Source organism: Mus musculus, chromosome 12 (genome assembly GCF_000001635.26).
Source record: "Mus musculus strain C57BL/6J chromosome 12, GRCm38.p6 C57BL/6J".
NCBI lineage: Eukaryota > Metazoa > Chordata > Mammalia > Rodentia > Muridae > Mus > Mus musculus.
The window spans coordinates 77,022,394-77,029,299 of record NC_000078.6 but is presented as its reverse complement, the minus strand read 5'-3'; positions in this window follow the sequence as shown (position 1 = coordinate 77,029,299).

The window sequence follows — 6,906 nt, the reverse complement described above, 5'->3', positions numbered from 1 at the left end:
AGGGCAGAAAAAAGCAATCTGAGAACACAGTACAGAGACCTACTTTGGACATTCACTTAACTTGTTATAAGGCAGGTATCCCGGAGAGCTTTTGTGCTTAGAATCCCAGTCTGTGTATATCTCCAAAACCCTATGTAGTTAGGGTTTCTATTGCTGTGAAGAAACACCATGACCATGACAACTCTTATAAAGCATTTAATGGAACTGGCTTACAGCTTCAGAGGTTTAGTCCATAATCATCATGGCAGCACACAGGCAGACCTGGTGCTGGAGAAGGAGTCAAGAGTTCTCCAACTGGATCTGCAGGCAACAGGAAGAAAGAATGAGCCACTGGGCCTGACCTGAGATTCTGAAATCTCAAAGCCCACCCCAAGTGACACACTTCCTTCAATAAGGCCACACTTTATAATCCTTTCAAACAAAGCACTCCCTATGAGCCTATGGGGGCCATTTTCCCTTAAATCACCACACCCTCAAACGAGATATTGAAAAGCCCAAGGCAAGATCTCTGTGTGCTCTCTGACCTTGGAGATCAACAGGTATTGGGTAGGAGCGTCTCTCTTCCAGATAGCTTCCAGTTTAGTTTCCTAGGGTTTCTGTTACAAATCGAGCACCTGAGATGGCACAAACTGATTATCTAACAGTTCTAGAGGAGAGATGTCCAGAACAGATTTGATAGGGCTTTCAAAGGCCACATCCTTCTGGAAGCCCTAGAACAGGATCATGCATGACCTGGCCTTTTCTGTTTTCTAGAGCAGTGGTTCTCAACCGTCCCAAGGCTGTGACCCTTTAATACAGTGCCTCATGTTATAGTGACCCCCCAACCATACAATTATTCATTGCTATGTCACAACTGTAATTTTGCTACTGATATGCATCATCACGTAAATAGCTGTGTTTCCAGTGGTTTTAGATAGGTAGAGCACTTCCCCAAGGAGTACAACCCACAGATTGAGACCCTCTGTTCTAGAGCCCTGCTGGATTTCCTGGACCTTAACTCTTCCCATGTCACAGTGTGTCAGTCCGGCCACAGCTTCTGTCATTGCACCAGCTCTCCTGTCTCAACTCTTCAGGTCCACACCAGACCAGAAAACCCGAGTGATACCCACATGTCAAGATCCCTAACAATCACATCTGCATGGTCCCTTTTCCCATGCAAGTCAACACAGTCAGGTTCTGGAAGTCATGAGATAAACATACTGGGGAGAGCATTAACTAGGTCCTCACACCTCTCCACTGTTAAACTAAAATCTTCCATTTGGGAGGCATTCCCTTGGGGTCCTGTACTTCCCATGTTTAAGGGATTTTTTTTTTTTTTGCATGTTTGGCACGGGAGTCATGGGTCAATGGTAGGGTGTTTGTCTAGCATGTGTGAGTCCATGGCTTCAATCCCCAGAACCAGAGAGTAGGAGATGGGGAGCAAGTGCCCCAGGTAAAGCTAAGGTCAAGAGAGTATTTGAGAGTATTAGCTCGCTCAGGAGTTCTGTTAGCTTTGACTCTTCTGCTATGAGGCCAAGTTAAGGTGATTGGTGAAGGCCCTTGGGCAATGTCCTACTCTAGCCCTACAAACCATGAGAAAATCCAGTGGTATTTAAGATTTAAGTCTTGTATGGTGGTACAGGCCTGTAATGCCTGTTCCAGGCGTACAAGGCAGGAAGAATGTGAGTTCAAGGCCAGTTGTGCTATATCTAGAGACCCTGACTCCAAAATGGGGGAAAAAGAAGAAAAGAAAGAGGAAGAGAGGTGAGCTGATGACACAGCTCAGTTGGTAGAGTGCTCACCTAGCACCCACAAGGCCCTGGGTAAGATCCCAGCACAACGTGGATTTGGTGTGGTGACACACACCTCTGATCCCAGCTTTCAGGAGATAAGGAGAAGCTTCAGGAGTTCAAGGTCATTGTCAACTGCTTAGTGGCAGGATAGCCTGGGATACGTGAGATTCTGGCTTAAAAGAAAAAATTACATAGTGTTGTGTCTTATTAAGAAAGAAAGAGAGAGAGAGAGAGAGAGAGAGAGAGAGAGAGAGAGAGAAAGGGAGAAAGGGAGAAAGGGAGAAAGGGAGAAAGGGAGAAAGGGAGAAAGAGAGAACCAGGAATATATTTGGTAGAGGCATAGTATGGTGAGATGGAAGGGGGTGCCTCTGTGGGCCCATGCTGAGGCATCCCATCCCCCTGAGGACAAGACACATGACAGATATGGTATAGAATAGTTTATTTAGGACATAGGGAGGGGAGTTGAGGGAGTAGAAACAGAGAGAGAGAGAGACAGAGAGAGAGAGAGACAGAGAGAGAGAGAGAGAAGAGGAAGAAGAAGAAGAAGAAGAAGAAGAAGAAGAAGAAGAAGAAGAAGAAGAAGAAGAGGAGGAGGAGGAGGAGGAGGAGGAGGAGGAGGAAGAGGAGGAGGAAGAGGAGGAGGAGGAGGAGGAGGAGGAGGAAGAGGAGGAGGAAGAGGAGGAGGAGGAGGAGGAAGAGGAGGAGGAGGGGAGGGAGGGAAGGAGTGAGAGGGAGAGGGAGGGAGGTTGAGAGAGAGAGAGAATATAGGAGTAGAGGCTGGTCATGAAACATGGAAGGGGGAGGGGACTGGGGAGAGAAAGGACAGGGAGGGAAAGAGAGCAAGAGAGAGGAGTGGGCAAGCAGCTCCTTTTATACTGAGTCAGGCATACCTGGCTGTTGCCAGGTAACTGTGGGGCAGAGCCTAGAAGAAATGCTAACAGGTAGTATAAAACTCATCACTCAAAACAGAGATCAAAACAGAGACACTTACAGTCACTTTAAAGAGAGATGAGCTCTAGGCCAGGACATCCTCTGAGTCTGTTAACTGAAGGAATTATTCTGCAAGCTCTTAAGCAGGGCCAAGGAGGTCTGAGGATTGTAGACCACAAGCCGGAAGTCTGTTTGCTCCTCCAGGCAGGTCCTCCCCCTCCCCTGCCTTGAGTGTAATGGGAGCAGCCAGGATCTCCTGATGGGGACAACCCCAGATCCTAGAGCTCAAGAACTCTTTCTCTTCCTTTTCCTTCTCCTTCTCCTCCTTTTCCTCCTTTTCCTCCTCCTCCTCTTCCTCCTCCTCCTCCTCCTCCTCTTTCTTTTCTTTATGAGAGCAGAGGGTAATGTGCCACATGAGTCCAGTTGCCCATGGAAGCCACAGGGACATGATACAGTGCTGGAGTTATAGGCAGTTGTAAGTCATCAGATCATCAGATTTGGGTGCTGGGAACCAAACTCGGGACCTTTGGAAAAGCAGCAAGTGCTCTTAACTGCTGACCCATATCTCCAGGCCCTGCTCTTCTCTTCTGACCTAGTGCTTCCTGCACTGATTCCCGAGCTCTGAGCACCCTTGTGGACACTCCTCTCACCTACTCCATTTCCACCAGAGACAGGTTACACTCCAGCTGAAGCCGGCTTGGCTGCCTTGCATCTTACAGTGAGGCAGTCAGGCAGCTTTTTTGTTTGCATTTTTCTCAGAACTTGTTACTATGAATCATCATCTCACTATCCAGTCGCATTTGGAGCATCCGAAAACAATGTCAGGCTTTCCAGGACAGTCCGGGGACCAGATGATGATTGGCTGCCTCAAGGTAAATGCCACCGTGCACAGCCTCCTGGTGGCCAGGCCTTCTGGCACCATGTCAGCACACACATGCTTTCAGACTTCTGTAGCTCTTAGTGTCCTCCACTGGGCCAACATTTGTGGTCCTATCATAGGCTGTTATCGGCTCACACCTTGCAAGTGTTATGACAGCTGGCTCAGAACATAGAAACGGAACCAGCTCAGTGTCTGGTAAAGAAGGGTGGAGGAGGAGAGGTGGTGGGTGGATCTGAGAAGGAGGCAGATAAAGGGATAGCCGACTTTGCCTGCTTTACATTTAGTAACTGCCCCTTAGGCTAGTGATTGTTCTTGTTTTCTTTGTGGGTCTGGGCTCTCATCTTGACTCTTCTACTAACTACCTGTCTACGTGAGCCTTAACGTCTCGTATTTGTTTCTTCTGAAGAAGAAGGAATGCTGACAATCAGAGTCTATTCTAGATAGATGTTCTTATGCTACTTTTAAAAATACCAGTGGCATTTATTTCTGTGGAATTACAATTGAGTCCGACAAGAGCTCTTTGGACTTCAGCTTCACAACACAAGAGAATAAATGAACTCAGATTTGGAACCCAGCTTCACTCCTACTGTTTGACCTTGCAAAATTATTCAGCCTCTCTGAATTTCAATTTCTTGTCTGTAGAGCAGGAATTATGTCATTTACCTTGCATAGTGGTGAGGACTATATGAGATGATGTATATGTCTCTGCATAGGGTTATCTTTGAATAAAAAATTCTAAAATCAAATATAACTTGCAATGTCTTCTACTCAAAAAAACATAAAGGGAATCCAACTTATTTTTGTTTTTTATTTATTTATTGTATGTTTCTTTTGCTCATTTTTAGACAAGATCTCATTACATAGGGGTCTCAAATCTGAGGTGTTCTTGAGTCCTTTAGACATATAAGCCACCATGCCTGGCAATCCTATTCATTTTATTTATTAAGTGTGTGTGTATGTGTGCTTATATGTGTGTATATGTGTATGTGGGTATGTGTGTATATATGTTTGTATGTATGTATATATGTGTATGTGTGTATATATGTGTCTGTGTGTGTAGTATATGTATGTATGTGTGTATATGTATGTATGCTTATGTATGTGTGTATGTGTATGTATTTGTGTATATGTGTGTCTGTGTGGTATGTATGTGTGTGTATATGTGTGTATGTTTATGTATGTATATGTATGTGTGGTATGTGTGTGTGCAAGTGTGATACACACATGTCTACAGTGTGCTCACCCATGCCTGCACTTCTGAAGGTCAGAAATCAAGTATCTGCCTCCATTGCTCTTCCTCTTGGTTACTTTTAATTTTAAAAAATATTTCATACAATATATTTTGATCATGGTTTTCTCTCCCCCAACTTCTCCCCAGGTCCTCTGCACCTCCCAGCCCACCCAACTTTATGGCCTTATTCACTCTTAAAAAAGAAAACAGCTCGGGGGTGGGGGCTGGGAAGAGAAGAAGAAAGGAAAACTGTAGTCAGGATGTAATAATAAACATACATACATACATACATACATACATACATACATACATACATAGGCGATATCCACAGCCACACAGTGGCAGGCAGACACCACTATGATGGATGGGCCAGGATGTGGAGGGGAGATGGGAGAGAAAGAAGAACAAGATGGTGTGTGCACTAGGAAGACTATGACAAGAAGAGGACCTGGAAAAGGAGGGTAGTGCGGAACAGCTTGATGTGAGTAGCCTGCTCTGCCACCTGAGGCTGCTGAGAGCTATGTCTGAGTTCCTGGCTCTCCAGAGGTAGGGGTCCGTGATGGCCATGACCCACGTTATCTATCACCAAAGGAAACAACAGGAAAGCTTAAAGCTTTTCTGCTCTGTGAGTTCTATGAAGAGTTGGTACTTGGAGTGGTAACCACTGGGAGGACAGGGAAAGGTGTTTATCTAATGGTGAGAATAAGGGGGAAGGCCAGGACCTGGGCATTCCGTTTACTCTGCACCAGCCATGTAACTAAGTGCCTTATTTAGTATTGTGCAGAGTCTGCCTGGGTCTGGATCTCTACAAGCACATAACCTAGGATCTGTCCCAGCTGCAGCGCAAGGAAACCATAGGTAGTCCCAGCACGACTCTGTCCCCAGCATCTTAAGAATGGCCAACCCTCCAACCCAGGAAGTTTAAGATTTCCAGGCTCCCACTCCCCATGAGCCCAGGGTCCCTTTGGGAACAGTGGCTTTGATTCCCTTGGAAGTTTTCGGGAGCTCCATGCTTGATGGATATTCCTCTTGATGTACAGCTATTCCTCCATCTCATAGGCTACCCGAGGGAGTTAAATTCCCATTACGAAAACAAAGCCCGCTGAACTGAAAGAGATGCTGAGAGCGAGGGCCCACAAGAGCCTTGTCTCATTCCCAAAGGGGTGCCGGGCCCATTAAAGCTTTACACAGCTGGCTGCTCACCTGGTCTTCATTTTCTACTTCACTCAGTGAACTAAACAGTGTCCTGAAGAGAAGGGCCCTGCAGAACCGACTGATAAAATTGAACATTTTCCCCTCAGTCCCCTTTGAAGCAAAACCTCTAGGCTGCCTCAAAGAAGGAGGCAGCTTCTTGTCTTTCCTTTTTTTTAGAATGGGAATACAATCTAGGACAGATCAGACGCAGGGCTTTAAAAAAACTTGGCATCTCATTCATTTCTGCTTATAGCAACCAAGGGGCTTCTCCACTGAGTCTCTCTTGTATCAGAGCCACTTCCCGGACGGGGGTGCGAGGGAGACACAGATTTAAAAAGGAAGTGGGGTGAGCAGCAAGGGACCCTTCTTAATTTCAATTCACTCTAATGAATACAGGCTGTGAAGGAGCAACTCACCTCAGGGGCTGCAAAATAGGGTAGAGCCAGCCTTTGTTCTCATGTGAGACTCCGACTTCAGTGCACAAGCACAGGCCAGCACTGCCACGAGTGTTGGGGTGTAGTACGTACCTAGCAAGAGCTGGATTTTAAGAATTGATAAACAGCAGTAGTGCTGGGTTATCCGAAGCTCAGGCTGTCACATGGGGTCTCTTTGTTGTTTGGTATTTGTTTCTTACTTCCTTTTCTTTCTCTATTCTTTTATGACCAAGCCCTTCCCCTCCCCCACTGGAGTGACCAAGCTTGAACAACCCCCGAACCCCACTCCCAAGAACCTGGCAAGGGCTCCCCAATTCTGACTCTAGAGAAAGATATCATTGGTCTCGCTTTTTCAGTGGATGCTTTTGCAAAAGGTGCAGCCTGGTTTCTAGAACTGGGCTCTGGAAAACAGCCAGGAGCAAATCACCCAGCTCCTATTGTCATGGAGCTCATAAAAGCAGGGAC